We start from the raw sequence: 16,357 nt of genomic DNA, 5'->3' as shown, positions 1-16,357 counted from the left end.
CTGAGGGCATAATGATGTTAATTCATACTAACTTATATGTTTTAAAAACTCTTTTCCTTTTAGTCTTCAATCTACCTGATGGTATGATATAGGAGGCCAATTTTTCCTATATATATTCTTATATATTTTCTCCTATATATATTTCTAATTATTGCAACATGATTTATTGAACTCTTTTTACCCACTAGTTTTCAATACATTTCATTTTGTTTTCTAAGACAAAATGAGAACCTTTCTATGTATACTTTACCAATCTTTTTTTAAAGAGTGATCTATCCCAGAAACTTTTCATGTAAGTTTATTGAAACCAGCTTTATTGTGTTAAGTGCTAATAGACATTTCTTAAATGTCTATGCCACATAGTGAATGAAATTGCCATAATTCAAGTAATCCTCTATTGATACATAAATGATTTTTTAATTCTTTGCTATTAAATATGTTGCTACAGCAAACATTCTAACATACTTATTTTTATACCTTTTAATTTTGTTTCTATAGGAGGCATTGTAAGAAGTGAAAATCTTTGATAAAAGGAGTGCTTATTTGTAATGTCAATATATTTTTGAATCCTCTCAGATCCACTAGCAGTGAGTTTTCATACCTGCTATGGTTTGGCTCTGTGTTCCCACCCAAATCTCATCTTGAATTGTACTCAGGGAACCTGTGGGAGATAACTGAATCATGGGGGTGGTTTCAGTACCCCCACACTGTTCTTGTAGGGAATGAGTCTGAGAGCTGATGGTTTTATAAGGGGTTTCTGCTTTCACTTCTCCCTCATTCTGTCTTGCCACTGCCATGTAAGAACTGCTTTTCACCTTCTGCCATGGTTGTGAGGCCTACCCAGCCACATGGAATTGTGAGTCCATTGAATCTATTTTTCTTCCCAGTTGTGACAGTTAATACTGAGTGTCATCTTGATTAGATTGAAGGTTACAAAGTATGGATCCTGGGTGTGTCTGTGAGGTGTTGCTGAAGGACATTAACATTTGAGTCAGTGCCCTGGGAAAGGCAGAGCATCCTTAATCTGGGTGGGCACAAGCTAATCTGCTGCCAGCACAGCTAGAATCTAAGCAGGCAGAAAAATGTGAAGAGACAGTCTAGCCTAGTCTCCCAGCCTACATCTTTCTCCCATGCTGGATGCTTCTCAAACATAGGACTCCATGTTCTTTAGTTATGGGACCTGGACTGGCTCTCCTTGTACTTCAGCCTGCAGATGGTCTATTGTTAGACCATATGATCATGTGAATTAATACTTAATAAACTCCCCTTCATATGTATATATCTCTTCCATTAGTTCTATCCCTCTAGAGAACCCTGACTAACACACCAGTCTCAAGGATGTCTTTTTTTTTAATTAAATTTTGGAGATGAAGTCTTGCTCTGTCACCCAGGCTGGAGTGCAGTGGCATGATCTTGGCTCACTGCAACCTCCACCTCCCAGTTTCAAGTGATTCTCCTGCCTCAGCCTCCTGAGTAGCTGGAATTACAGGTGCCTGCCACCATGCCCAGCTAATTTTTGTATTTATGATAGAAGGGGTGTTTATGTTGGTCAGGCTGGTCTCAAACTCCTGACCTCAGGTCATCCACCTGCCTTGGTCTCCTAAAGTGCTGGAATTACAGGAATGAGCCACCACATCTGGCCTAGGGATGTCTTTGTCAGCAGCGTGATAATGGACTAATACAATCCATTGGTACCAGTAGAGTGGGGCACTGCTTAAAAGATACCTGAAAATGTGGAAGCGACTTTGGAACTGGGTACCAGGCAGAGGTTGGAACAGTTTGGAGGACTCAGAAGAAGACAGGAAAATGTGGGAAGGTTTGAAATTCCCTAGAGACTCATTGAATGGCTTTGACCAAAATGCTGATAATTATATGAACAATGAAATCCAAGCTTTGGTGGTCTCAGATGGAGATGAGAAACTTGTTGGGAACTAGAGAAAGGGTGACTCTTGTTATGTTTTCACAGAGACTGGCAGCATTTTGCTCCTGCCTTAGAGATTTGTGGAACTTTGAACTTGAGAGAAAATGATTTAGGGTATCTGGTGGAATAAATTTCTAAGTAGCAAAGCATTCGAGAGGTGACATGAGTACTTTTAAAGGCATTCAGTTTTATAATGGAAGCAGAGCATAAAAGTTAGTGTGACAATGTGATAGAAAAGAAAATCCAATTTTCCGAGGAGAAACTTAAGGCAGCTGCAGAAATTTGCATAAGTAACAAGGAATCAAATATTAATCACCATGACAATGGAAAAAATACCTCCAGGGCATGTCAGAGACCTTTGCAGCAACTCCTCCCATCACAGACCTGGAGGCCTAGGAGGAAAAAATGGTTGCATGGGCTGGGCCCAGGGTCCCTCTGCTGTGTGCAGTCTAGGGACTTGGTGCCCTGCATCCCAGCCACTCCAGCTGTGACTAAAGGGATCAAGGTATACTTTGGGCCATGGCCTCAGAGCGTGCCAGCCCCAAGCTTTGGTAGCTTCCATGTGGTGTTGAGCCTGTGGTACATGGAAGTCAAGAACTGAGGTTTGGGAACCTCCACCTAGATTTCAGAAGATGTATGGAAACATCAGGATGTCCAGGAAGATGCTTACTGCAGCAGCAGGGCTTTCAAGGAGAAACTCTGCTAAGGCAGTGCAGAAGGAAAATGTGCAGTTGAAGACCCCACACTGAGTCCCCACTGGGGCACTGCCTAGTAGAGCTGTGCGAAGAGGACCACCATCCTCCAGACCCCAGAATAGCAGATATACCAACAACTTGCACAGTGTGCCTGGAAAAGCTGCACAATTCAACACCAGCCTGTGAAACCTGCTTGGAAGGAGGCTGCGTCCTGCAAAGCCACAGGGCTGAAGCTGTCTGAACCATGGGACTCCTCCTCTTGTTTCAGCATAACTTGAATGTGTGACATGGAGTCAAAGGAGATCATTTTGGAGCTTTAAGATTTGACTGCCCCACTGGATTTCAGACTTGTATGGGGTCTGTAGCCCCTTTGTTTTGGCTAATTTCTCTCATTTGGAATGGCTGTATTTACCCAATGCCTGTACCCCCATTGTATCTAGGAAGTAACTAAGCTGCTTTCAATTTTACAGGCTCATAGGCAGAGGGACTTGCCTTCTCTCTTGTAAGACTTTGGACTGTGGATTTTGAGTTAAGACTTTGGGAGACTGTTGGGAAGGCATGATTGGTTTTGAAATGTGAGGACCTGAGATTTGGCAGGGGCCAGGGGCAGAATGATATGGTTTGGCTCTGTGTCCCCACCCCTCATCTTCAATTGTACTCCCATAATGCCCACATGTTGTGGAAGGTACCCGGTGGGAGATAATTGAATCATGCAGGCAGTTTCCTCCACAGTGTTCTCATGATAGGGTGAATAAGTCTTATGAGATCTGATAGTTTTAGAAGGAGTTTCTGCTTTCGCTTCTCCCTCATTCTGTCTTGACACTACCATGATTGTGAGGCCTCCCCAGCCACATGGAACTGTGAGTTCATAAAATCTATTTTTCTTCCTATTCTTGGGTATGTCTTTATTAACAGGGTGAAAATGGTCTAGTACAATGCCTTTTCCCCACATCCTTGACAACATTATGAATTATCATAATGACTTTGGTCATTGCTATTTCAACAGATGAGAAATTACACTGCCATGTTGTTTCAACTTCTTTGATTTTAATGATAAGATTTTTCAGCATCTTATGTTTCTGACAGATTGAGTTCTGTATTTTTATCTATTTTTTTATTTTTCAAACCTGTTTTTCATCTTTTGTCTTTACCCTTTATCTTGTTACTCAGCTACACAGCATCTCTTCACCATTTAACATTTTACACGTGTAGATATATTTATTATTTGTCTCACAATTAGAATAAAAGTTCTCTGAGAGAAGAGACTTTGTTTTCCTCATAGCTTTATTTTTATGTCCTAAACTAGAGATTGTCAAATAACAGCTTATGGGGCAAATGTAGCCTGGTGCCTGTTTCTGTCAATACATTTCTTTGGAATGCAGCCACATCCATCGCTTGTTGTACTATTTATGGCTGTTTCACACTAAAACGCAGAATTGAGTAGTTACAACAGGAACTTTATAGCTTACACAATTGAAAATATTTAATATCTGGTCCTTAGAGGAAAAAAAAAAGTTCACCAAACTCTGGTCTAGAAAAATATCATACTCTTTGTGGAATGAATAAATGAAGGAGAAAGAATGGTAAATAGACTTGTAGATTTTTTTATGACTTAAGGATATTGAGGATTTGTGTCATGTATATCATAACTGATTTTCTTAGATTTCTGTTTGACTTTCAAGAGTTTTAAATTTTAATGTGGTCATATGTGTCAATATTTTATAAAGTAATTTTGAGATGTAGTAAGCTAATAAAGCCCCACTTAACACCCCCAACACCAGCACCCTCCTTCCTCACACAAATTCAGTTGAAATGTTCTTCGTGGGCTAATATAGAATCATTGACTGAATGCATCAATGCATATTCTTTAGGTGCTGAAAGAAAGGCATCTTCTTGAACAGAAGGGTATTTTTCAAAATTTATTTGTTAAATAAATTGAGCTCATTATATAATGTAGGTCCTCCGTATTATAATGACTCGATCTGCCAAACTGGTATATTTGACTCACATGTATTATGCTTCTATGAATTTTTATTGTATTCCTCTTTATCATAATACATGTCTAAGTTAGAAAAATAAGAAAATAGTGTCAAGCAGGGGTAAAATCTCATCATAATTTATCTTGGTTTATTTTCAAGTAGCTTTCATCTTCTGATAACAATCAGGAGATAATTAACTTTAAAAATCTTTTAACTTTTCTCTTTACTACAGATTTACAGCCAGTCTTTTCATTTACCTTCACTCAAAATATTTGTAACCATTTATTCATGTTTCTTGGTGAAGTAAAGCTTTGCAAATCACATATCTTGCTATTGTAAGTATATCAATAGCTTAACAACCTGGGTTAACTCTGCTTTGAATGTCATGTAAATGAACAAATTAGTTAGAAATCTGTTAAGTGCTACCCTCATCACATGGTTAGAAAGAGGATTAAATGAGATTATGCTTGAGAAAGTATTTTATAAACTCCCCCGGGCAATTCAAGTTATGTTCTCATAATCATTGTCATTATGTCACATCTACTTGCTACACTGAGTATGCGAGAGAGAGAGAGAGAGAGGAGAGAGAGACAGACTGTGTATTTATGTGTGTGTGTGTGTGTGTGTGTGTGTGTGTGTGTGTGTGTACAGATTCTCTTTTCTGCATCTGTTGAGATAATCATGTGGTTTTTGTCTTTGGTTCTTTTTATATGATGAATTACATTTATTGATTTGTGTATGTTGAGGCAGCCTTGCATCCCAGGGATGAAGCCAACTTGATTGTGGTAGATAAGTTTTTTGATGTGCTGCTGGATTCAGTTTGTCAGCATTTTATAGAGGATTTTTGCATCAATGTTCATCAGGAATATTGGTCTAAAATTCTCTTTTTTTGTTGTGTCTCTGCCTGGCTTTGGTATCAGGATCATGCTGGTCACTATGCAGCCATAAAAAAGGATGAGTTCATGTCCTTTGTAGGGACATGGGTGAAGCTGGAAACCATCATTCTGAGCAAACTATCGCAAGGACAGAAAACTAAACACTGCATGTTCTCACTCATAGGTGGGAATTGAACAATGAGAACACTTGGACATAGCGTGGGGAACATCACACACCAGGGCTTGTCGTGGGGTCGGGGGAGGGGGAAAGGATAGCATTAGGAGTTATACCTAATGTAAATGACAAATTAATGGGTGCAGCACACCAACATGGCACATGTATACATATGTAACAAACCTGCATGTTGTGCACATGTACCCTAGAACTTAAAGTATAATAATAATAATAACAATAATAATAATAATAATAAAAGATTCTCTTCCTTAACTTGTTCTCTTTGATATAAATGATGTGCCATAAGAAATTGTAAGGCAACCTGTAACTCACTTTCAAAAGAAAGAATTGCTGATAGCTCTGTGTTCTACCTTCAAATTTAAAGCAATCTAATATTTTACCAGAAATGACTTGTATTATTTTGTATTACTCATCTGTGACCTTTCAAAAGGCAACTTCTTGCCAGAGGACAGGTGTAGCTTAAGATGAGGTATATCTGAACTTAAGTAAGAACCAGACTTCTGAGGCTCTGGGGAGGGAGAACATAAGTCATTTGTATTTATACTAATTTGTCTCAAGAATAATTTTTCTGCATACATTCTAATTTTAAAATAACAATAGTTTAATAATATCTTCCAAGTTGATGGTTTCCTCTATGAAGTTTTCAAAAGGAGAGTTGTCTCCCTGAGGACATCAAAACGTCAGCAAGGCTTCATATGGGTTTTCTAGGCATAAACACAGCACAGTCCACTGAATGCACGTCTCCCAAACATTATTTAAAGGCTCTATGGGTGATACCAAGTCCTTAATGTTTGCTAAAACTTGGTTTGTTTTATTCTTTAGGAACTGTAAGCACAGTGCCCAGGGACTACATGCTTTTTAGGAACCTCTAAAATTTTGAAACCAGAAAAAGTATTATTCACTCAGCAATAGGAAAACAGAACTACAGAATAAATATTATTAAAAATGTAATGATCAACAAAACATAACTTTATACCAACCTTGCTATTGTTAGATTTAGTATTTATAATATTTCTATTATGTTTGAAAACTAGTTATACATTAGATTTTCTTTACTTTGCAATAATTTCTACGTGTGCATGGTGATTTGAGAGAAATCAGAGCCAAATAAAAATTACTGTATTTTAATTGTTCATAAATAAATTTCAAAGCATTATTATAAACATTACAATTTTTATATCAAGTATTATATATAATGTAGGCAGGGGATACATTTTAATATACTTAACATGCTATGAAGCCAGAAATCTGCTTAGCAATTTTATCTCCAACTTTTTTCTTCATATTTAATTGACTGTTAAAGACTTGAATTTTATTTTTTAAATACTTCATCTATCACTTAGTGCCATCCTTAATATCAGTATCATAGCTCTAATTGCTATCCTCTCTTTTAAGGATTTACTGCAACAGTCTCCTGATGGTAGAATAAAGATGTCCAGACGAAATAGCTTAGTTCCATAGAAAAGTGCGTGGTGCTTCTTGTAGGAGGGAAGAATTAGGAGCCTGGCAAGAGAGGAGCCCTAGGAGTTTTGGAGATAGAACAGAGAACTTTAAGCAGCTTTTCAGAATAGCAAAGCTTCAGGAAAAGACTTTTCTAAAAAGTATTGCATGGCAATCTCCAGCCTCCCCTCCTCACCCCCACAGACTCTTTCCATAAGACTTCAGTAAAACTCTTTGGGATCTTTTGAATGCAGCACATTGCAGAAACAAGAAGGTAAAGGAGCGGGTGGGTGAGATAGAGACAGAGAGAGATTGTCACGTAATACATTGTAGAATAATAACATAACCATGAAGTAGTGAGAATCTAAATGGTAACAAATGAGTGGAGATTAAAAAGGAAATACCTTGTGTGATGGTTATTTTCTACTCTGTGCTATTTGTTTCATAATTGTCAACCACATACTAGCCTACCTGGTGAACTAAGATGTGATTCAACATTTCTCTCATCTCTAAATATAAACTATAATAATGCCTCCTTCCATAAGATAAAAATTTCCATGAATTCAGTGTTGTGTAACACTTAATAAATCTGTATTTGGATATTCCCAGGAGCGCTGTGGTAGAAGATTAGGGCCTCCTATACAAAAGACCAGTTACTTCAAGGAACAAATAAAATAATATCAATGAAACTCAATAAATACAGCATGCTAAATGAAAGTATTGATAGCATTTTATGTATGTTAAATTAATAGGGGCAATGGATATACAGTGCTTGCTGTGTGGCAGGCACTGCTCAGTGTGTTTTGTCCATGGCAATCCTATTAGCATATTAGTAATCATATATATTAGCAGTATCTACATTGTACAAATGAATAAACAGTGGCAAGACTGATGATGCGAATTGCCCAGTGTACAAAGCTAGTAAGCTGCAAAGCAGCAATCAAAACAGGTGATTTGGTCCTAAAGGCCATTTATTTACCTCTCCGCTGTATTATTATTTGTAAAGATGAACACTGCATGCTAAATTTCCATTGACCACCTCTTGTTTGATAGACATTCTCAGTCATCTTCCACCCTTGCAATTCAATTGAATTGCTTTATTTTTTGCAAAAAAATGCACATACTTAAGGACTTTCCTTTTTGTTTTTTGACTTTGTTTTGACCCTCATGCAAACATTCTCCTTTTTTGTTTTGTTTTGATTTTGTTTTTTAAATTTCAGCTTTGCCAGTGTTTGCCATCCTGGATAATGCTTTTGTCTGTCTCACTGCATAAATCTCACCATCTATTCTTTTTCATTATACACCACTGTGGATAGGTAGTTTCAGTCCTGAGGCTCTAATTTGTTTGTGTTTGTTTCTCAAAACTTCACTGCAAAATTTGAATATAATTATAACTAATTTAGAAGCAAATTTACATATAATGAGCTTTTGTAAGTAAAACTTGGAGTTAGAAAAGCATTGCAAAACGTGTTTTATTTTTATCATTTTTATTTATTTCTATATTGCATTCTGCTAAAGAAAAAGAAAACACTGAAAATGTTCCCCAAAGACTTTCACAAGTCTCATTAATTTTCGTGTCCTCTAGGGGGCCCTATCTTTTCTAGATCAGAATCAGGGGTCTAGTTAGGGGCATTTAAGACCCTTTGCAGTCTACATTCATTTGGTTCATGTCCTAGAATATTCTTATTTAAAATTGCCAAAAACAAAGCGGCTGAGCACAGTGGCTCATGCCTGTAATCCCAGCACTCTGGGAGGCCGAGGTGGGCAGATCATCTGAGGTAAGGAGTTAAAGACCAGCCTGGCCAACATGGTGAAATTCCATCGCTACTAAAATACAAAAATTAGCCAGGCGTGGTGGCGGGCACCTGTAATCCCAGCTACTCAGGAGGGCTGATGCAGGAGGATCGCTTGAGCCCAGGAGGCGGAGGTTGCAGTGAGCTGAGATCACACCACCGCACTCTAGCCTGGCTGACCAAAAAAATAAAAATAAAAAAGTACCAGAAGTGCTATATATTCTGGCAACTATTAAGCTAAAACATAAGTACATGGTGAATAATAGTGTTTTAACATAAGGAATGACACATGTATGTGTATTCTGAGTATACTCACTTGTCATATAAGACATCAATACCAAAGAAAAATATGTAGCTAAATATTTAGCTAAAAAACTTTAGCTAAAAAGTATTTAGCTAAAAAAATTTAACTAAATTAGCTTTTGATGATTTTTTGTTACGTTTTCTTCTTTAAGAGTTCCCTCACCACCAAAATTCTTTTCTTAAATATAACAATGCTACTGATACCTCTATCTGCTACCTACCAAATGTCATAAGATCAGGCATAAGAACAATTCTCCATATAGATGCATATTCTGTACACATTCATCAAAAATTGTTGGACAACAAATGAATTTTGCAGATAGATGAATGTTTCTTTAACAATAACATTGTGCTTTATTTTATAATCATTTTTTCAAAATTCTTCTTTCATAATGTAAGTGCTTCTCCCTTCTTTAAATAGAAAAAATGAGCTATAATTTAAATCATATTCTGGCTTTTGTCAAGAGCATTCATCATTTATGTGGAATTTTCATATTTTATCTGTTCATCTATTACATTGATGTTACACTGTCAGCCATTATTTTTGTTATTGTGTCCACTTCAGTTATTTTTCCATCTATCAATCTATTTATTCATTCATTATTCGACATTCCTAGCAACTAGCACTGGAGTATAAAAAGCCCATTACTTAAAAAGTTGTACAGTTTAATTGGGGATCCAGACAAGCGATAAAAATGGCATTACAGTGTTAAAAGGAGAGTTAAAAATCTGCACAGGGAAGAATGGAAATACCAAGAGGCATCACTGTGGAGTCAGAGGTTGACAGAATCTTGAATTACAAACAGGAGTTAGATAGGGAAGTGGAAAATGGTGTTTGGTGAAGGAATAGACTTAGAACAAGGAACAGTATGTGCAAACGCTGGAATTATGAGTTACTAAAGAAACTAAAACAGGAAGGTCAGGTGATCATATCTTTTTTTTTTTTTTTTTTTTTTTTTTGAGACGGAGTCTTGCTCTGTCGCCCAGGCTGGAGTGCAGTGGCCGGATCTCAGCTCACTGCAAGCTCCGCCTGCCGGGTTTACGCCATTTTCCTGCCTCAGCCTCCCGAGTAGCCGGGACTACAGGCGCCTGCCACCTCGCCTGGCTAGTTTTTTGTATTTTTTAGTAGAGACGGGGTTTCACCGGGTTAGCCAGGATGGTCTCGATCTCCTGACCTCGTGATCCGCCCGTCTCGGCCCCCCCAAAGTGCTGGGATTACAGGCTTGAGCCACCGCGCCCGGCCATATCTATGTTTTTTTAAAAAATCACTCTAACAAGGCTGGGCGCGGTGGCTCAAGCCTGTAATCCCAGCACTTTGGGAGGCTGAGACGGGCGGATCACAAGGTCAGGAGATCGAGACCATCCTGGCTAATACGGTGAAAACCGTCTCTACTAAAAAAATACAAAAACTAGCCGGGCGAGGTGGCGGGCGCCTGTATTCCCAGCTACTTGGGAGGCTGAGGCAGGAGAATGGCGTAAACCCGGGGGAGCGGAGCTTGTAGTGAGCTGAGATTGGCCACTGCACTCCAGCCCGGGCGACAGAGCAAGAGCTGAGATCGGCCACTGCACTCCAGCCTGGGCGACAGAGCAAGACTCCGTCTCAAAAAAAAAAAAAAAAAAAAAAAAAAAAAATTCACTCTAACATTGCTTTTCATCTCTTCTGGATTTTAAATTTATAACATGCTGTGCTTTGTGAACAGCTAAATAAATGTTAAAGAAATATAAGTAAGAGTTAATAAATGAAGCTAATGTACTCAGTTTTGCTGGAAGGACTTTATAATTACTCTTTTATACTCAGTTAACATTTTGGAGGTTAGAGAGTTCCCAAAACAAAATGGTGAAGTCAGAAGTTAAGGCAAACAGTCACATTTTCAATATTTATGAATTATTTAAGAATCATACAACTCTTTGCAAAGTTAACATTATATTGCTACACATGCAATTGTATATATGTACATGTTTTGTTGGTATATATATATTCACATTTAGAAATAAATGTGATTCTGCATATGATATTACTATTGATTCTAAAATAAAATATAATATTATCAATGGGGAACTCTGGCTATTTAAAAGAGATTCTTCAACAAACAGAAAACAGAGAACAAGATAGTGGCACTCAACTGAGAATGGTAGTATCATGTAATGAAATATACAATAATGGCTTGCTTTCATTTATTTTAAACATGTATATGTACATGTGAAATGGTTTCAATATAATCCAAGGGGCCAAGAACATAGCTGATAAAGAGGAGAAAATGAGACTATCACAGAAGCCTACATTACAGAATGCATGGACCAGAAGGCAGTGGTTAAAATGTTTGCTTGGTCTAGATGCCAGGAGCTTTAATGACCTTCTCTCTTTAATGAGAGAAAGTCATTAAAGGATTTAAATGGCAGTGTGGAGATTTTAGCTTCCATATGGCATTTATTGATATAATGCTTAATGTACATGATTTAGCTTCTGCTCTGACAATCTTATGGTGGAGGTGTTATTAAGAGGTTTGGCAGAAATTCCTGGCTCATATTCCCAAGAGTATTAGAAGAAGGCAAGGAAGAAACAACAATTAGACATAATTTTTCATGAAATTCCTTATTGAGGGAATTGGACAAAGAGCACATCCACATTGGTAATTGCTTATCAAAACCATGTCATATTGAAATTAACTAGTAAAAGTCCTTGTATACTTTTTCTTTTCGTTTTGGTGGTTCATGTCATTTGGTATGGTTCCTTACATATTTAGATGTTTATTTTGAGATATGAAATAAATTAATTTTTGTAGAAGTGTATTCAAATTTTAAAATGGCTAAATATCCTATGAAGAAAACTACCCCAGATGATCAGAAAAAACTTCTAAACTGTTGATGTATGTCACTATTTGCATATGTAATGAATTATCAAGTCCAAATTAGTGTGTGTGGAGATATGATCACAGGTATGGATTCTGACTGACTTAAAATGTTACATAGGTTCTAAAAATGTAGCTTCAATATTTTAGGAAGTCATACCACCTTTATTAAATTGATGAATACAATGAAATATCTCTCCATAAATTATTCATCCCTGCATACACACAATATTTTGCATATAATTTTAGCAGATTCATGGATACCCTGAAGTCCCATTAATGGAATCGAAGTTAACTACTTCTGAATTAGAAAACTGTGTAACAATGTATACTTTTTAGCTTTACAACATTTTGATGACATTTTAAGTTAAAGACTCATGAGTGTCATGCAAGAAACCTATGTTTAAGGAATAAATAAAGTTGTATTACATTTTTGTATTAAACTTTTTAGTCTGCTTTTTATGTAGTCATTTTGCCTCCTGTTCAAAATGATTGTCTTTTGGGAAGATTTATTTATTTACTTATTTTGAGATGGAGTCTTGCTCTGTCACCCAGGCTTGAGTACAGTGGCATGATCTCAGCTCAGTGCAACCTCTGCCTCCTGGGGTCAAGCAACTATCCTGCCTCAACCTCCTGTGTCACTAGGATTACAGGCACATGCCACCACGTCCAGCTATTTTTTGAATTTTTAGTAGAGATGGGGTTTCACCATGTTGGCCACGCTGGTCTCAAACTCCTGACCTCATGTGATCTGCCCACCGCAGCCTCCCAGAGTGCTGGGATAGGAAGATTTCTTAATTATCCCAAACTATTCTCATTCTCTGCTTGCTTTGCTTATGTATTACAATTGTTTTAAATTAAATGGACTCAATTTTGATCTCTAAATGTGTGTATAAGCACAACCAGATTATCTTAAAAGTGGAGAGAGACTCCACCCCTTTCTTCTCTAGTTGAGAATTCACAAAAAAGCACGAGTTTAGCAATTTTGCAGATTGATGATGATAGAAAGAAATATTTAGAGCAAATAAGCAAAGAAAATAGACAAATAGAATTTTCTCAGAAAACTGCAAGAGAAAATTTTGAAATGCAGTTTAATTAGATTGATAATAGACTAATGTGGCAGAAAATAAGCACATCCTGAAGCTAAAACTGAGATATTTTTAAATAAAATTTTAGATTTCAAACTGGAATAGAAGTTGATCATCATCTACTGATGAGGAAAGGTTTGACTCTTTTAAAGGCTTTGAAAGTCTAAGCTAACAAATTTGCTTTAATACTTTGTGGCACTCTAAGCATCATTCATGGATTCTATATCCTTACATCCTTGCAATGCTGTCACAGATAAACATAATTGTTGTCTCTTATTTCTCTCAACTTATGTAACAGACACAGCTGGGCTGATATTCTAAGATTCTGAATATTCTGTTCCAATAGTATTTGCCTATGTTGCCATAATTAATTTCAACAATTTGTCTACTATATGCCTTCTAGCTATTAGAAACATCTTTACTAATTTTTTTATCAAAATGGGAAAAATATTAGTTCCCAATTTTCACAAGTATGCTTAACCCATTTTTTTTAATGTGTCAAGCTTGTTCCTTAGCATAATATTTCCATGTTAACTTTATGTCACTTAACATAAGGAAAGACTTCTTATACAGTGTGACTTTTATATATTATTGTTCTCTTAAAAAAGGATATTTTCTTTTCTGCTTTATGTCACATCAAAATTAGAATAGGTATTACTCAACTTAATAACAACACTTCTCTATTCTTTATGATTTTTTATTTGGCAAAATTAAGTAAATATAAAATAGATGTGAAATAGCTAAAAGTACAAGAAAAAAATCAGCCAAGAAATGAAAATATAATAGTAAAATAACAACAAATAAAATGCCTAAATTTATTGTTTACCCAGTCACTGATATAATGCTAAAACTTTTTAAACATATTATCTGGTTTATCTTCATGCAATGCTATGAAGTAGGCACAATTGTTAAATTCATTTTGTAGATGAGAAAATCAGTGTTAGGATTTTAATCGAAGCAGTTTGATTCAGTAATCCATTTGTTAATAACTACACATCATAGGTATAGCAAATAGTTTTTTAAGTGTGATACATTTGGGTTTATTACACTTTACTAGGTTTTGATAGGTTATCAATGTCCTATTCTGGTGGGTATGGTTAATGCATACAAAATATAGTTAGATGGAGTGAATAGGATCTAGTATTTGATAGCAAATAGTTTAAGTGTGATACATTTGGGTTTATTACACCTTTTTTCTTAGGCTTTCATAGGTTATCAATGTCCTATTCTGGTAGGGATGGTTAATGGGTACAAAATATAGTTAGATAGAATGAATAGGATCTAGTATTTGATAGCACAACAGGGAGACTAAAGTCAACAATCATTTATTACACATTTAGAAATATCTAAAAGAGTACAAGTGGACTGTTCATAACACAAAGAAAGAATGAATGCTTGAGCTGATGAATACCCTCATTTACCCTGATGTGATAGTATGTATTGTATGCCTGTATCAAAGTATCTCATATACCCCATACATAGATACACCTACTGTGTACCTTAAAAATTAAAAAAAAGTTTCAACAGGCTATGGTTTAACCTACTGGAAAAAAGAAATGAGAACTGAGCCAGTGAATGGATATTGGGCACAGGAGTTTGTGAAATACGGTGAGAACAATAATATAGGAAGAGGCTATGTAGCATCAGCCAGAATATTGAAATGGAAAAAAGGGATTTGAAACATAAACATCAGTCAGTAACTCAAGAATTCAAATTTAACATCTTATAGAAAACCTCTAAAAATGTGATCAAATTCATAAATTTCATGATGCTGGTATGAGGAGTGTCTCTTAGTTAAAAATAGAGAAGAATTACCTTTAACAGTTCTTTGCACCAGCAAGTCATAATCTGTCCCAATAAAATGAGAGTATGTACCTTGGTTTTAGAGAGTGTTAAGTAGGTGTGGGAAGTTTCATTTGGTTTTTATTTTAGGAACTAAGAATATTTTCTCACTTACTGGTAGGTTTTACTTTGAGCATAGAAGGTATGCTTTAGAAAGCAGAAGGCACTTTAAGCTACTAATCAAGTTAAGTGACACAAACTTAACAAGAAAATAGTTTGCTAAGGAACAGGTTTGACACATTAAAAAAAGGGTTCCTAGGATTCATCTAATATATAGGGGAGGCTTTTGTGTAATAGAATCGAGTTTACCATCTGCAGGTACATTCAATTTAAAGTTTATATTAATATTAGCTGAAACTTTCCAGGATCCCTGGGGTGACTTGGAATGCTAACCATATTCACCTCTAGGTCCAGAAGAAATATGGTAACATCTCAGTGTTTCATATTAGCCCCAAGTAGAATTCTGCCCTGTCATATTCAGAGGTAGTGTCATATGCTTCATGAAGAACTGGGCCTGGTAGAGATGGACCCAAATGGACCCACTATATCCACAAGCACTAAGTTCAAGGCATATGAGGCTACTTGCAATTTCTATAGTGTCGCCTTTTCCCTTCCAACATGTCCTGCATTTACCTGGTAGTACTTTCTCTTTTTTCTTCTGTCCTTTCTTTTTATTACTTCGTGAATTCCTTCTTTCATTTAAAATCTTTTAAAATAACTTTCTAAAAGTTATTTTAATCTGCTCAAAACAGATTGTTCTCTTCTCTGCATTTCTCCTAACAAGTGGGGAAAATGCAAAAGATTTTAAGCAGTAATAGCAGGATACACAAAAAAACAGATGGTGGGAAGACATTGCACTTAAGGAAATAAAAGAAGATCATTGTAGCTAAAGCATTGAAAGTGAAGAAATGGAATAGAACTAGATGGAATAAAGGGCCAGGAGTCAGGTCACAGAGCTAGAGTAATGAGTTTGAGTTTTATTCTTACTACAGTAGAATGCCATTAATGTGCTTAAGCTGGGGCACATCTTACACAATTACCTTGTTATGGGTTAAATACAATCAGGAGTAGAAATGGTGAAACTCACAGTCCAAGTGAGAGAGTTGATGGCCACATCAACTAAACTGTGGATGTAGAGCTAAACAGCTACATCTGAGATTTTGCTTTTTTGATGTCATAGATATGGTATGAGGATGAGAGAGAAGGAAATAATTTGATTTAACTGACTTAAGTAACCAGGTAGAAGTGTTACCATTTCTATGGAAGAAATTGGGCCAGGCAGGAGGTTGACTGAGGAGGACAGGTGTGGAAGAAATTAAGTCCTACTTGCATGTTCAGTTTGAGGTTCTTCTAAGATATCCAGGTAGAGATGTTAG

This window comes from Rhinopithecus roxellana, chromosome 2 (genome assembly GCF_007565055.1).
Source record: "Rhinopithecus roxellana isolate Shanxi Qingling chromosome 2, ASM756505v1, whole genome shotgun sequence".
NCBI lineage: Eukaryota > Metazoa > Chordata > Mammalia > Primates > Cercopithecidae > Rhinopithecus > Rhinopithecus roxellana.
The sequence above is the reverse complement of the archived record's forward strand: the minus strand, read 5'-3'. Positions refer to the sequence as shown.